General features: G+C 36.8%; 1 long non-coding RNA gene across 3 annotated transcripts; it reads left to right on the top strand.

Moving 5' to 3' along the window:
* The first annotated feature begins 3,335 nt into the window (after positions 1 to 3,335).
* Positions 3,336 to 7,195, top strand: LOC136225774 (uncharacterized). Of its 3 annotated transcripts, XR_010687306.1 has the most exons (5): positions 3,339 to 3,943; positions 4,062 to 4,174; positions 5,742 to 5,821; positions 6,229 to 6,362; positions 6,854 to 7,195. It is a non-coding gene; the product is annotated as an uncharacterized lncRNA (long non-coding RNA). The 3 variants fall into 3 exon arrangements; XR_010687304.1 differs by having other exon boundaries at positions 3,336 to 3,943; positions 5,742 to 6,362; XR_010687305.1 differs by lacking the exon at positions 5,742 to 5,821 and having other exon boundaries at positions 3,344 to 3,943.
* Positions 7,196 to 19,315: the final 12,120 nt, after the last annotated feature.

The following is a 19,315-nucleotide window of genomic DNA, read 5'->3' as shown; positions in this document are numbered from 1 at the left end:
GTCTTCTTCATAAGCGGCCCCATACCAGTTCCACTCAACGTTTCGGGGCTCATCCTCCTCAATTCCCTTCCCTATCTCATATTCTTCATGATCATATGCAATCTCACTCTCCTCTTCGTCCTCAATTCATTCTCTCCCATGACCTATCGTTTCCATTTGCTTCCCTCTATAGCTCAAGCCGACTAACTCACGTGCCAAGCCGCTTGACTCAAAAGACATGCAACCACCCAACATAGTTGAACCACCAACATCTCTCCCATCTCCATAGTCATCAATCTGTACACATAATGTGATTTTCTCAGTCTCCTCAAAGAGATTAACAAGTCCAAACCCACTCCCCTCTCCCTCTAGATAAATGCCATCACTTCCCTCAAACATACCAATGAGGTTATGTTCAAGGGGCATTTCATCAAACACATAGGGAGCATCCCTTGCTACATGGATTTTCTCAAGATTAGCACACACATATTCAACCTCCCCTATGTTCTCACATACAAGCCTCTCTTCCTCCTCATCCACAAATGAATCTAGACTCTCCTCCACAATTTCATTATCAATAAATTTACAAGAAGAATCTAAATCCACTTCATCATCACAAACAACATCACCAACATCCAATTTCTTCCTAATAATAGGACTATCCATAACTTCAACATTAGAAATTGGAAGTTTGGGATTTACCACTACACCATAGATGGTCTGTTGCAACACCAAGCAAGTGTTGGCTAAAGTCGTTATTGTGTTGCTAAAGAAGTTTTGGCAACAGTTTTTGTCAGAAAAGAGAGTTGCTTTTTTGCACGTTGCTAAAGATGTCTTAAGCAACATTTTTTCACATTTTTAGCAACATCGATACAAATGTTGCTACACGTATCTGTGGCAACACTTTCCTATCCTATAGCAACTTAAATGAAAGCATTGCCTATATCGTAGAACATGTAACACTATTATCGAATAAAATTATAAGCAACACTTTTGAACTTTCTTGCAACAAGTTTTTATGCAACATTGATTTTTAGTTGCAACTATTTCATATACAATTTGCAACATTTTTTAGTTTAACACTTTTTTAGCAACTCACGGTTTTTAATGTAACACTGTAATATATGCAATATAATCTTTAACTCGTGCAACACTAAAAAAATTAAAAGAAATTTTGAATTTAAATAATAGCATAAAAAACCCTTAATTGCAATTACAAATCCATAATAGGTCAATATGTTAACAATGAAATTTAAAATTCTCAAATGATCCAAAACACATAATAAAAAGTATAATAAAGTCATAATGTAACATATCCTTCAAACTCCTTATAAAAGACAGTGCCATTCTCATTTTCATTTGAATGCCACCATATATATCCTCAATATCAATGTTGAGATTGAGATTAACTTCTACCAATTTGTTTATGAATAATGTCAAGCTCTTCCTCACTTTCTGGTCCATTTGTTTCATTTTCTCCTCCATTGCTTCTTCAAGTTGGATAACTTTCTCCTCCATTTCTCCTTGCAATTGGTTTTTTTTTTTATCTTTGTTAATTCCTCTACATAGGCATCAGAAACATTTCCAGTTGACTGTTCCTTCAATTCCTGTAGGCTCGGATGCTCAGCTTCTTCATCATCTGAGGGTGGGGGTTCCTAATCAAACAAATATATACACACTGCTCAATAACATTGAGGACTGTAAAAAATGATGATTACAGATCTGCATACTGTGAGTGTTAAGAATTTACCTGTTGAAAGCGCCGACGCTGGATAGCAGCTACAACTCTCACCATCAAATAAATTGGAATAACAATCTCAGCAATTCGCAGAAATAACAACTGTCACACACCACACCACACTACAACACTTGTTAATATTTGCATTTATACAAGTGCCATTTCATTCAAATTTCAACTAATTTCAACACTTGTAAATTGATACCTTTCTTAAACGTTAATCCTATATTTTATTTTGTATGTGGAGTCTAAATTGATACTTCTCCAAAAATCATAGGCCTATATTGGTACCTTATCTTTTTTTTTTATTGAAATTCTTAGGAATTTGTACATAGAAGTCATGATTAATTGTTATAATTACAATCCAATCACACTATAAAATCAACAACACCCTTGCATTCATTCACTATAAATACAAGTCTATAAAGGAGATTCTCCAAATCCAAAATTGTAATGAGTAGAAAAGAAAGACCAAGCTATAGTAGAAAAACAAGAAAATAGAAGTAGATAGAATATAGTCATAGAAGCAACCGAGGTTCACTTTCTTTAAGATCAATCCAAAAAATATAATACAAGAAAGAAATAGGTAGAAAAATAAAGAAAAGACAATGGATGAGGTTTAAGTCATTGACCAGCTAAATAGTTACACAAAAGTAAAAATAGTGATGAGTGAAGGTTATGGATGAGAATGAAACAGTGTGATAAAATAGGAATAGTCATGCGATAATTAACAAGTAAAATAAGAAATAAATAATTATCAAAATTATTAATGACATTGACACTAGCAATTATTGAATATAGTCTCCATTGATGCATAACATCAAGCTAACATGATTAATTAGCTGAAACAGAGCCAGGACAGAGCAACTATAGCAGTAAGGGTAAGGGTTGGCTGAGATTAATGCTAATTTGAAAACGCTAACACCTTCTTTGATTCTTAGGTCAACTCTACGAGACCGCAAGTCTTGGCTACTATGGCAGGATCTACTAATATGAATTGCACTAGCCGAGTAAGATTGGATCAACTCAAACGGGCTACCTCTCCTATACCTTTCTCTACAAGGTCATAGTGAGTGAGAGATTTTCTCGCTTATTTCGATTGTACTTAGATGACTGGTGGTATACTTTAATCATAGGCGATGGCTTAGGTTTTTGTTTTATTTAGATCTGTATAGGAGGATCTAGCTGGAACCTTTATTATACATATCCATTTGCTTGAAGTCAAGTGCCCTTTATATCCATTTGCTTGAAGTCAAGTGCCCTTCGACACCAAGGAATCAAGTGTGGAAAGACTACCTAAAGCTAATGATTAATGATCCGAGTCTATATAGAAGGAAAAAGGATGGATAGGCCTGCCCTATCTTCAGATGTGAGAGATCTAACCCTTTCTTCAATCATTCAAGCCCACTACAAGAAAATGGTTAGTTAGCGACCGAAGTTAGCGACCGGTTTATATTCGGTCGCTAAATAGCAACCGAATCGGTCGCTAATAATTTTGCCCTGTTGCAAAAAGTGTCGGCCTAATTGACCCCTGTTTTACCAACTAGAATTTTTGTTCAGCAACAGGTCACGGGGTTGCAAAATAAAATAAAATAAAAAGTAAAGTAGAAATAAAAAAATATAAAAAGAAAGAAGAGAAGGTTTTGCTTATCTCTCTCTTCAAGCCCTAATTCTTCTCTCTCTTCGAGCCGCAATTCCTCTCTTTCTCTTCGAGCCCTAATTCTTCTCTTCGCAGTTCCTCTCTTTCTCTTCAATCTCTAATTCCAGAACTAGTATACCTAATTCCTCTCTTTCTCTTCAATTCCTCTTGGATAACTCCTTTAATTTCTTAGCGCTAGATGTTAGTGCGTGGAACTCAAATTATTGTTCCGCTCAACCTTAGATCTCCCTTATAGCAGCAGGATACAGGATAGGGTTCAAGCTCTTCTGAGTTACCAAAGAGGAGAAAAAGTTAATTTCAAGGCGCTAATGGCTCTGATTTCTTTTCTCTTCATGGTCGTTCCCTTTAATCCGGCTACTACTCATGGCTGGTCTCTTCAACATTTTTTAGAAGCTTTAGGAGTCCAGGAAGAAGAAAAGCAAAGTCAAGGAAGAAGCAACTGGCTGGTCTATTCAAATAGGTTTTGGTGTTATGAAGCACGTTTGGAAGAAGCTTTTGGTTGGTGTCACTGTATTGTTCAATTTTCTGGTTTAGAGGCTAAACATTCAATTAAAATTTCTCCAATGGTAACTTTTCTATCCTTTGATTTTTTATTTTTCCCTTCTAATATCCTATCATTTTTGTTATATGTTCTGAATTTTGACCAATGTTACCTATTAAACTCTGTAGTTGTGCCTTGTTTAGGTGTTTTACGGTGTATAATTGGGTTAATCGGTCTTTGTCCTCACCTCTTTGCATAGCTTGGAGTTTTCAGACCAAATCTACACTTGCTGGCCTCACTGGTTGCAACTATCAAGGTATGACACTCACTGATTGAAAATAAGTGATCCTTAGGAATTTATTTGATTAATTGGTTCTTTAGGAATGATAAAAAGATGTTTGTTTTATGAAATGTGTTATTAAGTTCATTATGTGCACGTGAAATACTTGATGGGATTATGAATCAAGGGTAGTAATTTGAACTCTGGTTTGCTATAAAAAAATACATCAATTAATATTATAGTATACAAGATGAGAAGATGAATAAGTTGAAGAGAAATGGCATCAACATGTAAAGGATTCAGGCAATTGACATCATGTAGGAAAATTGCATAATTAACATCAATATGGTTCCACTTTATCTGAAAGACAGAGTTTCTTTTGTTCTTGACTTGATCATCTCATCAAAGGCATTAATGTAAATATGGCTTCTGTTGGGCATGCAGTAAAGTTGGAGTTGCTAGATCAACTGTTGCTTAAATTAGTCACATCAATTTTCTGTTTCAATTTTTGGATCAGATTAGTTAAATGGTCATAAATTTTTTTGCTTAAACTGTTATGAGTTACCATTTTTCAATTTTTGGCTCAAGTGTCATTGGTTCAGTGGGTTGTTTTCTTACAAGTTGTTTCTACTTACAATTTAGAGCATGCCTCTTGTAGATTTTCAATTTGGATTGGTAAATTGAAACAGATGTTTCATTTGTTCTTGAATGTAAATTTGCAAAAAGATGAGTATAGTCTTCACTCATCCATTTTTCACCTATTCCCATTAGATCTTTGTGTTCTTTCACAAATAATTCATGAGGAGTATAGTCTTCACTCAAATTATTATTTTGGGTCAATTCATGTATCAAAATCACCTCCTCCCCTTGGGGTGTCGCTGCTTTCATCGTTTTGGTGCTTATTTTGCTCCAATTCCAGTCTTCCTTTCTTGATAGCTGGTTTTGATATCTATATATACTTCTTATCAGTAACGGATGAAATTTTCCAGTACTTATAGTAATTAGTGGCTACTCAAATCCCTCTGGATTCGGTGGCTACTCAAGTCCCTCTGAATTTGTCACTGGTTCTTGTGTTGGATTTCTGTTGTCCACATAATATTGATTATAGAGTCTAATCATATATTGTAAACCACTAGCTGCCCATAAGTCTTTTTCGTTACATGTTAATTTGGAAGGTCCCCACATTAGGAGAAACTTCTTTTTTGATTCAATATGAGTTTAAATGATCTCTACAGGACCTGTCTTGTCTGGCTTTTTTTTTTTTTTGTAGCTAGTTCAGTTTGACATTTTGCTTGTTAGTTGATTCCCTGATTTGATTATTTTTCTTGGGTTTTTTCAAGAGTTATAAGATAAGGAAACATGAAATTGGTTGTGGACATCTTAAGATATCTCTCAAAAGATGATTTTAGAGTTCTTACTGATGTTGAGATGGGCATGAGTAATGTCAGTACCTATATTCTCAAATATATATTATTAGTATTTGCTTTATAAATAGTCCTGTAATGTCTGATATGTTCTTTTTCACATTATTTCTGTTTTTTTTCACTTCATTTCAATTAATATGACATTATTATGTACCTAATTAATTACTTCGGACATGCAGGAACATACAAGGTTTTAAAAAACTTGCTCAAGCATAAGCTCTACACCACGACTTCTCCAAATGAGTTAAAATGCACAATTGTATCTACATAAATACTTTTTGAAGTTTGCCAACTTATTTAGTTATCGATTCTTATTTAGTTTTGCTGCCCAGTTAGTTTAATCCACTTATGAGTTATCAAATTGCTTTTTTCCAACTCCAGTTTTATCAGTCAGTTATGCTACTCTAATTGCTTTTTTCCAACTTATTAAAAGATGGAATACTCAGGTTGCTTTAGTAAATGAAACAAATTGGTTTTTGGGGAAGTGTTGTTACTATAATATATCCATAAAATTACTAGATAGACCCACCGTTTATAACTTGTCTTCTTTTCTTTGTTCCGTGTTTTGACCGTTATAACTGCTCCTCTTATTTCCGATTTTTCATTTTCTTTTTTCATTTGTTTTCTTCTTCTAATCCTTTTTCATGTATAATTTCTTCTCTACAGATTCAGGGAGAACTTAATTGTTGTACAAAAAGTGGATTGCTGGAGTTTGTTGATCTGTTTCTATTCGGTTTTCAGTTTCGATCAGATTCAGGACTAAAATCGTTGGAGTTTGTGGGTTAATACCTATGTGCAAGGTAAAGAGTTTCCTCTTGCGAATTTACTATATTGAAGCATGTATTGTAGTTGACTTTAAGCCATGTTCCTTAAAAATTGGTTATCAAATGCTGAGTCCTCTATTTTGAGACTGTCCCGTTGTTCATGCTCTACTGTCTCTGCTATTCATGCTCTGATGTCCTGTTTTTGTTAATGTCCTGCTGTTTTTTTAACTATTTTAATGCTTGTTGTTCGTACTGTGTTTCTTTAGATTTGAACTCCTTATTTCCAAGCTGGGCTGTCTTTGTAAATCATATTGTGTCATAACTTTTATGTCTATTATTCCATACAGAATTTGTAGTTTACATTTGCCTATGATTATGAAAGTTGTTGCATGTCCTGTTTCCTAATATTGTGTCCTTTCGATTCTTGGCTGCTGGCATAAAAAATCATTAACACATGTTCTGTCTCCTTACTTGTTTTATTGGAGTTGCAATGTGATTGTCATTTCGATTTGTTCTGTTTATTGTAGGAAACTTATGAACATCTTACCCAAGTTAAAATTGAACAGACAATTGAGTAAATTGTTCACTCCATTGAAGAATTAAGAGCGTTCTACCTGGCTGGAGGGCTTAATAGGGATGATGGCATTTTTGGACTGGGTTCAGCTGCTTCCGAGTATCATCATGACCGGTATCCTAGAAATTTAAGATCATTGTCATTTAAAGTTCTGCTGATGAATCTAATTAGGTGTTAATACTGTAATTCTTGAGATAAGAACAACATTGAGACTTATGCCTTAATGGCTTCAATGTTTATATATGTATATTGACTTAATCTTTGAATATTATTTATGAATGTATATTTTTCGTTTCATGAATTATTAATTAAATATGTTCAATTTATTGTGAAGTTTGCTTGTAATTGTAATTATAAATAATCTTAAATTTGATTGGTAATGTCCGTATATATTAGTGCAGTCCGTATGGAAATTTGATGAGAAAAAGTATCCAAAATTTTACCGACGGAAATTCTGTTGGAATTCGTCGGTAAACGATACGTGGTGCATGGTGCTTCTTTGCCAGTTAGCAACCAGATTCGGTCGCAAAAACAGGTCGTAGAATTTACAACCGCAGTTTGCAACCGACTATTCGGTTGCTAAATGAGCAACCGATAATGAAAATAACAGGTTGCTGATGTTACCAACACGGTACTTAGCGACCGAAGTGATTCGGTTGCAAAATGGTAGATTCCGATTGCTAAACAGCATTAGCGACCGAATTAGCAACGAAATTCGGTTGCTAACTCGCTGTTTTCTTGTAGTGGCCGTTACAAGTTGTGAGGTATTCAGGGAAATAAATGCTAATATGGGACTTCGTATCCCTCCCTATTGGAGAGAAAAGACTAGGCAAGCTGCTCCTAACAACCGCAAATTAGGATGGACTCTCCAAGCTTCCAAATCCTTACTAAAAGGGTCCGAACGCTCCTATATAGTGCTGTATAAAGTGTAGGTATCCTTTATATATGTACCCAACTCGAGACAGTCGAGGCATTAATATACCTCCGGAGGGCTTTGTTAGCAGCCCCGCAGGACACCTCTTTCCTTGCTATTTTCTTATTTTCTCTAATCTCCGGGGAGGGCATATGTCAGGAATAACTAATTACAACAGTTGTAATCTAATAACTGAACCAAACAAACTCATAGTTCTACCCAATTTTAGGAGAAAATGTCATAAAATTTGTAGCACTAGAAAGAAGGGTGAGAAATATTAAAGGGACTATAATGCTTATTGTCGATTCCATAGAGTAGATGGTCCTGACAGAAGTTGTGAAAATATGATATATGCAAGTGAAATTTTCAGGAGATTTTTTTTTATCTTTTGTAGAAAAGGAAACCTAATAAGTTGTAAATACATCTGCACAAAGGACCTACGGTCCATTATTGGTCTATCCTTAGATTGATGTTTAATATGCTATCACAGTTATATCACATATGTTCCGTGATGTTTAATATGCTATCACAGTTTATGTTGGAGTTCCCAATCCAGTTATGTCACTGACAAAGAAGACGAGATTCACTACAAGAAAAAACGCTATCACCGACGCAATCGACCGACGGAAGTTTTTGTGTAGGAAGCACAAACGGAACACCGACAGAAAATATGCCTCGGAAATCGCCTACATATTGACCTACACATTTAGGGAATGTGTAGGACATTTTTGGCGGAATTATTCCCGCTTTAAATACCAACACATTTAGTAGGTGATTTTTAGTGTCGGTGATATCACCAACATATGAGATTAATCACCGACAATAAAATGTGTAGGAGCCTAAATTAAAAAAAAAAATATATATATATAGATAATATATTTGCTCATATTTAGTTTAAAATACATATATAAATAAAAAAAATAATTAAAAAATAAAATGTGTTAAAAATTAATTACTAGTCCATTTATCCATCAGTTAATATAAATTAAAAAATTACTATTAGTCGATTTTTTTCATTTTTAATATAAATTTAAGAAATTAATTGAGAAATGAAAAATTAATTATCAGTAATTGTAATTTTATTCATATTCATCCACAAAAGAATTAAGGGTAATTCAGGATACATCAAAGAATTAATGGTACATAAAACAATTAAGGGTACACAAAAGAAAATATAAATTTAAAAACTAATTAAAAAATAAAAATATATATAGGTAAATAGAAGTTGTAACCCATTTGGAAACTCGACCTAAAGAAGTATCCCTAATATTTTCCTCTTTTCCTAAATGACCTCTTCGCTGTCTTCATCAGCGCCGGGGGCGCCATCGCTTTCCTCGGTTTGATTTTGGCTCTCCACAACCTATTCTCCAGGTAAGGTTTCTTGTTGTTTTGTTCTTCATCTTCAAAAGAACTGTTTTCTAACCTGGAGACCATTTATTCTTTGAAAAAGGTTGCCCTGCTTCCACAACTTGCTCGAAAGAGAGGGAATTAGGCAACAACAGCTTCACGGTCTTACCAGTGCGGCTTTCCTCGGTCTCATTTCAGCTCTCCACGACCTATTCTCCAGGTAAGACTTCTTCTTGCTTTGTTCTTCTTCTTCAAACTAACTCTTTTTTAACCTGAAGACCCTTTATTCTTTGAAGAATGTTGCTCTGCTTCCACAACTAGTTCGAAAGAGAAGGAAATCAGGAACAGAAGTTTCAGTCTTTAGGGAAAAGGAGTTCAACTGCTGACCAGTAAAGAAAATCCTCCCTTCTTGCTTTAATATTGCAATTCTATTTTGTTGAGTTTGAGTTTGATTTTGAGTAATTTACAGCTATATATGACATAATATTTTTGACACTGGAGCTGACTTGATGATAAATTTGTATTATAAACTATCTAGTAAGAATATACAATGTTCTATACTGTAAAAAAATGAGAGGTTGAAGCACTCACGGCTGGGTGCTTCTCTTCTTGGATGGACCAGATAAAATAAAATACCTAAACTTTTGATCCCTTATTTCAAATTTGTTTTCTAACTTCTGATTCTTGTGTTCAATAGGACTAAGGCTAGCTAGAGAGGAAATTTAGAGGCAGTTGGAGTTCCAAATTCTTTCCATTAAGGGTGGCTCATCTTGCTGGTCGCCGGTTTTTGAATGTTAGGTATGAATTTCTAATGATGTTGAGGTTGCTTTGATAATGTTTCTGCAACTGGAAATGACTTTTATGCCTAAAATCATTATGATGTTAGCTGATTTTATGTTAATTTTGAAATATAAAATTGAATGTTATTCACTTTCAGGATATGAAGTATACCTATTGATGACGATTTGCAACATACTCTGTCACTGTTTGAAAAGGTTTAGCATTCATTTGCCTTTTTACGCACCTTTTTCCATCAGAATTGCCATTGCTGTTTTTTTATAATTCAAATATTTTTTCATGTCATAAGAGGAACCTTATTCTATTTTATAGATGGAAGCAATAAGTGGAGGTTTAGATATGCTTGGCATTTCGGATGCCTCTTTTAGGTATATAGTTGAATCATTTCCACATGTATTTGTGTTGCCATTAGATGCACATTTGAAGCCTATAGTTGAACTTCGTGAAAATATTGGAGTGCCCTGAGAACGTATGGGTAGTATATTCTAATTATTCTCTCCTATTATCTCCGGTGGCATCAACAGTATTAAAAGAAACCTCATGGCTCTTTAAGAGGTACTTCTCAGTTATGAAACAATGGAAATCTATGCTGTGCTATCCCTTTTCTTTCTTAGGTTGTGCAAGTGAAAAAGCGGGAAAGCTTCATTAGATTGATTTGATGTTGTTATTATATCGGCATGTGACGTATGTTGCCTTGCATTGGTTTCAGATAGGTGTTTTGATGAAGATTTTGCTAAAATGCTAACAAAAGATCCTTGGACTCTCTCGACGAGCATTCAAGATAATTACAAGGAGATTCTTTCCATGTGTCATTTGGAGAAGGTAATTATTTCCAATGGTTATGTTATATGCTTGACCTCTATGCTGCACGGAACTGGAAACAGGCACCGGGTTATTTTGTTTATGTCAGATTCCGAAAGTGATTATTGACATAGCAATCAAAAGTTGGCCTCATTTACTGGGATGCTCAACTAGTAAGCGGAAGGTAATGGTGGAAAATTTTGGAGCTTTTTAGGTATAAAAAACAAGAAGTTGGGATGGGTAATTTCCAAGAGCCCTCAATTGCTGCTAAGAAAATCTCAGGAATTCTTCCAGGTACGTAATGTAGGGTATTTTGACAAGATTTTTTTTTTCATTAATGGCAACCCAAATCTTTTTGTTTTCTTAAAGTGTTTGTTATGCATAGCATAGTTGTCAAATCCAGATTCAACTCAGTAATAAGGTACTTGTTTTTAATTTCTAGCTTTCTTTGATCGATTGCTGAGAAAATGTTAGATTATGAATCAAATCTGTTTGCTATATTTCTAATCGGGTGGCAGACTTTGTATTTTACACCCTTCAACAGTGAAAAGCATTTGTCTTTATATATGTGTTTTTATTTCTTTAAATATTCTTGTATTAATATTTTCATGAACTTGGGCAAGAACTTGCTCAAGAGCATTTTAATACATTGAATTGATGTCGGAGTTTATCTTGTTTAAGAGCATGATACTTGTTTCATTTCTCTGCTGTGTTGTGCCTCTTTATCTCTCCACTGATCAAATATTTAGAATTCATAATTTGTTTTTGTCTCTATATGTAAGCATGTTGGCTTGTTTCTAGAAATTTTTAGAATTTCAGTAAATAAAATTCCATGAAAACTATAACGTTATAGATGCACTTATTTGATTGTTTGAACCATATTTTTCCATTTTCCATTTATGATTGGGAAGATGATGGTGCAGTATCATGTTTTCTGCAATCCAAATTTGGAAAAGGAAGAGAAAATGTCCCCGATTTCTTTTATGATCCGAAGTATGCCTTGCGTATTGGGCTCAAGAAAAAAGAATGCTTGCAAGCTATGATGTCTATGCATGAAGAAGCAATTGCTCTTGCTCTGCAGGTGATATTTAATTCTTTTAGCTTTTGAATTTAATTTTTTTTCTTACCTCCTTTTCACGATATCTGTCATAATAAGTTTATAGTTAAACGACCAAAAAGCTAAATCAAAAAATTCTCCCTAAGAATAGAGAAAACATTTAATTCTTTGTCTTCAATTTTTCTGTTTGCATGTTCCGTGAAATTCATGTATTTCATTAGGGGTGTGTATATTAGAGATCAAAGTTCACATGATCAATTGGAGCTTGAAGTGAACATAAGAAATCAAATTGGAGCTTTAATGTCATTATTGTTAGTATGCAGCTATCATTATTTGTATGTAACAACATGTTGACAAGTTGCAAAGTCCTGTAGATGCAAATGATGAAGATGATCAAGATTTATATTAGTATGATGCTAATTAGTATAATATCTATTTATTATCTTTACTTGGTATTTGGTGGAATGGGGGTTGGATATAGTTTTTCTTTATTTTGTGGAGTGGGGCTAGATAGATTTTTTGTTTATCACAAGACACATGATAAATTCTAGTTTATAAGTTACTTTTAGTGTATCAAAGTAGTCACGAGACCTTGTATTTTAGTATACTTTTTTATTGTTATTATATATATATATATATGAGTTCCCTTCAATCCAAATAAAATACAAAAATAATTCTGAAAATAATTCATAAATACTGATGCAATTTCCAACGCAATTTATGTCGGTAAATTATTCAAATATATATTCTAAAAAATTGATCACCGAGACATATGAGTCGGTGATGTTGTCGGAATTGTCCGATGGAAGTCTCCGACTAAAAGGAGTCGGAATTCCCGATGCATATCACCGACTAGATATTGTGTCGGTGATTTCTTGGTGTCGGTAAATAATTGTCGCAACTGCTTACCTACGAGGCTAACGCCGACACAGTCGATTCTGTCGGAATTCCGTCGGTGATGACTATCACCTACGGAATTTAGTCTATCACCGACAAAATATTGGGTCGGTGATACTGATTTTTCTTGTAGTGATTATAGAAACTACAAAGATTCAGTTAAATTAAAATTGTGCAAGAAACAATCATTTATAGAGCCTTGACTAGTGAAGATAAAAGGAACAACATGTTGGTCCCTTATAACGTTACAATATAGTTCCAAGGGAGGGTAAGGAAATATTTAAACTTTTTTAAGATTTAGGGTAGACTTCTTTTCTCAAGAGAAAAGGTTTTAACAGCGGCGCTGAGTAATCAGTAAGATATTGGCTTAGTCAACTGCTGACTAGGTCAGTTTCTTGATTTGAGTTAGGAGATAGCACTTAAAGTCTATTCCTGAGCTCAGACGTTTGATGCGTGATAGGGGTCAAAAACCCCTATCTTTGGGTACGGTTTTAGGACGGTTTTTAGGGTTATTTGGCTAATAAGTGAGCAACTCTCGCATTTAAATGCTTTTGTGTGAGTTAGTTAGGAATTGAGAACATTCTATTTACTTTTCGTCGTTTAGGCTCGTTTTGTAATCAATTTAGGCAAATACGGCCGAAATAGCATGCGTATTAGAATTCCGTTATCTTTTGAAGCTAATTGGTCCGTCAAAAGTCGCACCAAACGAAGCGTTTGCTCAAAATAAGCGATTGACGGATCAATTTGGCTTTTGGACTAATGTTTTCCGGAGTTTTTATGCGTGTGCAGGTGTGAAGTCGGACAAAAAAAGGTCGCGGAACTCATCGAGCTTGGATCGAGCGCGCTTCGGGCGAAAACGCTCGGCGAGCAGGGCCCCACGGGCCATTTCTGCTCGCCGAGCAGGCCTCTGGAGGCCTGCTCGCCGAGCAGGCCACCAGGCGCCTGCTCGGCGAGCAGCCCTGCTCGCCGAGCAGCCTTTCCTGCTCGGCGAGCAGCCCTGCGGGAATTGGTCAAAAAGACCAATTCCGCCCCCACGAAGCCACGTTCGGCCCCACGTCTTCCTACACCAACTAGGACACGAAATAGGTCAAAAATGAGGCCCGAGACGCGTCTATAAATAGGAATTTTCAATTGTAAATTAGATATCTTTTACTTTTGTAATTAGCTTAGCTTCCACCTTGAGAAATCCTCTCCACCTCCTCCATATCCTTCAAACCTCCATTGAAGATACCTTCGAAGCTCCATTCACCGAGGATTACTCAAGCTCCATCCTTAAATCCTAGAAAGACGCCTGCATTGGTAGACAGGTTCCCTGAAAGGGATTTTTCTTCTTTTATATTCTGTCTAGCCTCTGATACATGCTATGAATTCTAGGTTTATTGTAACTTCGTGACAATACATTCATCTTTGATATATAATATAGTTTTTGTTCATTCAATTGTTTTGATATTTTAATCTTTGTCTTACGCTTTGTCTGATTGGTTTAACTCATTCGATAATCCCAAAATTAGGTTGGCACATATTGCGAGCTGAATCTGACCTAGTCAGTGCCTATAGGATTGACAACCCTATAGAAGATTAAGCCCAAATTACTGAGCCTTAGAGCTAGTTTCGGCCTTACAAGGGAATCACGAACTAGGGACTTTAGGAGGATAGGTCGGGTTAATCGCCTTGGACACAAGTGACTTAGTTTCAATCCAATTGCTTAAACATCCTGTCATTGTTATCATCGTATTCCTTCATGTTCATTCAGTTAACTGCTTTGGTAAAAGATCAATTAGGGGTAGAGTAACTTAGTTAGGATTAGAATAATTTAGCTAGAATTAGATAACTCAGTTAGAATTAGATAACTTAACTAGGATTAGCATAATTCAACCTAGGAGTAGATTAATTAAACAAACCAAACTCAAAATCCCCTAATCCTAGATAATATCCGAGATCGAGTAGCTCGGTACTTGCAGAAATAAATCCTGTGGACGATAACCTGGACTTAAACCAGAAATTTATTACTTGATAACGACGGGGTACACTTATCCCTTAGATCGGGTTCTTCGCGGAACCCGCATCAATGCGCACAACTCAGCTTGACCTCTTTACTTGGTCAGTTTTTGGTTATTTAAGCAAGCAATATATATAAGGAGTTTAAGGTAAGAAATACGTTACTCAGCAGATTTATCCAGGTTCGGCTTCTTCTAAGCCTACGTCCTGTCCCCGGAACACGTTCCGAGATTTCGAATCCTCTACTGAGATCTTTAAAGGTAGAGCCTCAAACCTTTTACAATCTTAGCAACTGAGTATAACAAGAGTACCTTCCTCTATACCTCTACTCAATCCTAATCTCTCGCTGAGTACTATAACCGAGTACTCAGCCTCTCCTTTCTAATCTCTAGAAATGATAAGTGTTTGTCCTAAACAATGATTGCTAAGACACCTTAGATGATTGAATAATCACTCTAGACTTTTACACAAATATATGAACTGTAGTGTAAGATTTGCTTTGCTTTTTGCTTGCAGAACTTACGTAGAAATTTGGTCAGCGTAATGGCTTGATCAAGTTCTGTGTAGAATGAAGCTTCTGATGGCACTATTTATAGAGACGTCTTGAGGCATCGGTCATTTCGAATTTTGAAATAACCGTTGGAGGGAAACGGCTTCCTGTCGTTGTCATCCTGACTTGCTCAGAGCTCTCGGCCAATCAGATTTGTGTATCTTCTGTCCTCGGTCAGCTTTTGGTCAGCTCGGCAGAATGTCTCCCCTTTTATGGTAAAGTCAACTGGACATCATACTGTGTCGTCTGAACTTTACCCAAAGTAGAAATACTTTGTCTGGAAGTTTTCCTTAGCCAGCTGCTGTCTTGTACGCTTTGTCGAACCAACTCAGCAGCTTCGTTCCGAAGTTGTTCCCTGAAGGTCTTCTAGATCCTTCTCTTGCTGAGTTGCGTTTTGGTACACAGCGACATCGTTTTGATAAACGCGGGCCGAGTTGTATTGTACTGTTTGACTTGGGCTTTGACTGTTGTATTAGGCTTGGGCCTTTTAATCCTTATGTCTTATAAACAATTTAACTCAACATTGAACAAACACATTAGTCGAATAAATCAAAGCATTTAAACTTAGTGTGTTTAGAATATGTTTTTAATTATACTTAAACAATTTTGTCAAATCAAAATTATTTGGAAAGGTGTTTCAACAAACTCCCCCATTTTGATGTTGGCAAAACTATTCAGCGAGGAACTCAGTGTTGAGCTCTCCCGTGATAGTTGACCTATTATAACTTAGCAAACTCCCCCGTAAGGGTTGAGCTACTGACTTAGTTTTACTCTAAACGTTTAAAGGTTTTAAACGAGTAAGTCTAAGGTCAGTTTTCAGATATAGGCCAGCTTTTGGAACATATTCTATTTTACTCAGTGTGAAGCGGAAGGTTTTATCATTCAGAGGGCGCTGAGTAATTTGTTGTTCAATGAGTTTTATAAGGCAATGTTTTATAAACATATAGGTCAGTGTCAAACATGTTATCAGCATTTGGTTCAATCAATAAATTTTATAAGCCTTTAAACATAGCTGATTTAATTGAAGATACATAATGACATAATACACAGCATCGTATAAAAAAGAATTCATAACTCAGAGTTTGATCATAAGATGCAAGTATGATATTTAATGTAGGTAGTCAGTGTTTACAAACAAGACAAAAGAAAATTAAAGACAGGCATAAATACTTAGCTATACTTAGCCTATACTGAGCTAGCCTATATCTATTTCTTTTTCTTCTGTTTGGATTGACTAGACTCATGCTGTGTTCTCGCTTGTGTTTTCTCCCCCGTTTTGTCAGCATCGGGAGGAGGAATCCTAAAGCTGTCGGTTAAGACGGCCCTGGTCAGTTCGTTGGACAGTGTTTTAAGTCTGTCAGCGCTTTCATTGACTCCATCAAAAATAGCCACACCACTGTCTGAAACTTCGGTGGGTATTTTGAGCTCAGCAGTGCTGATCATGCTAACTGTGAAGGCTTCAGCTTTGCCTATCCATGTAAGTGCATCGGTCATGCCAGCAATCACTTGGTGGAATGTTTTGAGTAAGTAGGTATCAAAGTATTGACGCTGAACATTGCTGTGACGAATGTGATTGAAGGTTTGTCTGGTGATGGACAGCATTTCATTCTGTTTCATAGCGTCAGTATCCATCTCTTGCTTGTTCAGATTCAGCAATCGAACAGCCTCACCAATTTTCTCCACTGAGCACTGAGAATAAGAAACCATTTGCTCATTGGTTTTGAGTTGCTCGATGTGAAGCTGAGCAAAGAGCATCTTTACTTCATCAGAAGTTGCATAGCGTGAGTTTGCAGCTGACAAGGTCTGAACTTGTTGTTGTAGAACGTTTAAGTGTTGAACAGTTGTCAGCTGGATCTCAGCCAGCTTTGCAATGGAATCCTGCTTAGCTTGCTGTGTTTGATAGGAGATGATGATACTTAGCAAGTCCTTAAATCCCTTAACTTCGTTCAGAAGCTGAGTTACTTGGGAAAGCTGAGTAGTCTCTACATTAGAAGACTCAGCAGTAGGAGTAGACGATTGTTTAAGGTCTTTGATCAAGGTTTGTACTGAGTCGATGATGCGTTTGCCTGACTCAGTGACATTCATGTAGCTTAAAGAACCTTCATTCAGTTGTCCAGTTGCATCAGTATGACCGGTGGGAGGAGGAGTCAAATGAATGACGTGGTCAGTGACTGGTAGGGTTGTTCCCATCTGCACTTGAGGTTCTGGTAGGGTTGATTGATCGGCAGAGTTATTGAGTGGAGAAGTAGAAATTCGAATACTGTCAGTGCTGACGGGAGCAGATACATTTGGAGTCAGCACAATGCTTGGATGGACAGCATTGACAGTAATCGTCTCAACCTGACTTGTTGAGTTGGCAGAAGCATTTAAGTCGGCATGTTCCTGTTGGGAAGAAACAGAGGCTTGCTTTTCGATAGATGTCGATGTAGTAGAGGTTAGTTGTCTTTTGAAAAATTTTAGCTTAAGTGCAGAAGGGTCCTGGGTTGGCTTTTGAATAACGAAGTCAGGAAGAGTTGGTGGTTGTACAGGAGGCTCACTGACTGTCTTCTCACTTGCCTTAACCAATCTTCTTCTGCGAGGAGGAGGGTCAGCATGAATAGACTCTCCTGAGTGAGATGGAGAAGATTCTTCTTGATCAGCGTTACGCTGGTCAGCCTGCTCATGTACTTGATCAACATTGTGTTGGTCATGTTCTTGTTCTTCTCCAGCAGCCAACTCAGTATTGGCTTGCTCAGCTTCAGCCTCACTGGTTGTCTCCTCATTATCCTCAGCGTCATCCTGACCGCTGGCCTCTTCTTCTTTTTCATCATCTTCTGAACTTTCACCATCTAGTTCTTCCTCAACTTGTGTAATGAACTGATCGTCCAGATACACTTCTTCTTTTTGTTCCTCAGTTACAGTTCCTAGACACTGTGTGTAGTGAGAGTCACCAGGCACAATAACATCAGTAGGAATAGCATCAATGGGAGTCAGTGTAGAAGACTTCTGCTTCTTTTGAGGCTGTACTTCAGCATCAGTTCTGTCCTCAGTTTCAGGCTCATCTTGCCTGCTCCTTTTCTCAGCTGACTTAGGTCTCTCCTGACCTGGTTCAGCAACTGACTTGGGCTTCTTTGCCTTAGGCTCAGCTTTCTTTGAAGTGGTCTCAACAGCTTTCCTCTTGCGGGCAGCTGGAGCCTTAGTTCTTCTCCCTTTCGTCGGGACAGCTGTTTCCTCAGCTTGTTGTTCACCAGCAGCAGCAGTTTTTCCTTTCTTCAGAGGCTGATTGAACTTCAAAGACCTCAGCGAAGCTGCTATGATTTCAGATCCTCTTGCTTTAACTTCATCAGTCAGGTCTATTTGATGATCAATGAGGATCCTGGTGATGAGCGAGCCCAGTCTTAGAGTTCCAGTGCTTCATAGGAACCCAGCAATGAGGAATACTGGCATATTGATTGGCTTATATGTCAGCATATGCCATATGAAGCATTGCTCAAAGTTTATTGCTGAGGTGGTGCAGTTGATCTTGGGGTAGATGAAGTAACTCAGCAGATAGTGAGCCATCTTTTGGTGCTGACCCATTGAGGAACTGGATACTTCTCCTGAGTGGCCTTCAGGTTTACAGAAGTTGACCTCGTACCCAGTACCATCCTGATCTCCAGATCTCCTTAGCCTTGCTCCCTCATTTTTTAACTTGAGCAGATTCGCCAAATAGGAGGGATTGATGAAAATTGTTTTCCCCTTTACTGCTGTTGCCAAATAGTCCTGGTTATCATCAACGACTTGGAGGTTCTTGTAGAATTCCCTTACTAGGTCAGGATAGGTGTGATCCCTAATAGAGAATAGCTCGGTCCATCCATTTTGCGATATTCATTCGCAGAAGGGTTGCTCGGAAGTTACGAAGGACTCAGAGACCCATCGTGAGAAGTCCACCTTCCATTCGCTAATGTTACCAAAAACCTTGGTATAGGTTCTGGTTTTGGTCGGTTTTTCTTGTTAGGAGGTAGCTTGCCCAGTTTTTCCTTTACTCGGCGTAGTGACCTTGGTAGTTTTAGGCACAGAGGTTTGCCTGGAGGTT

Source organism: Euphorbia lathyris, chromosome 4 (genome assembly GCF_963576675.1).
Source record: "Euphorbia lathyris chromosome 4, ddEupLath1.1, whole genome shotgun sequence".
NCBI classification, from domain to species: Eukaryota; Viridiplantae; Streptophyta; class Magnoliopsida; order Malpighiales; family Euphorbiaceae; genus Euphorbia; species Euphorbia lathyris.
Note: the sequence above shows the minus strand (reverse complement) of the source record. Positions and strands in the feature narration are given on the sequence as shown.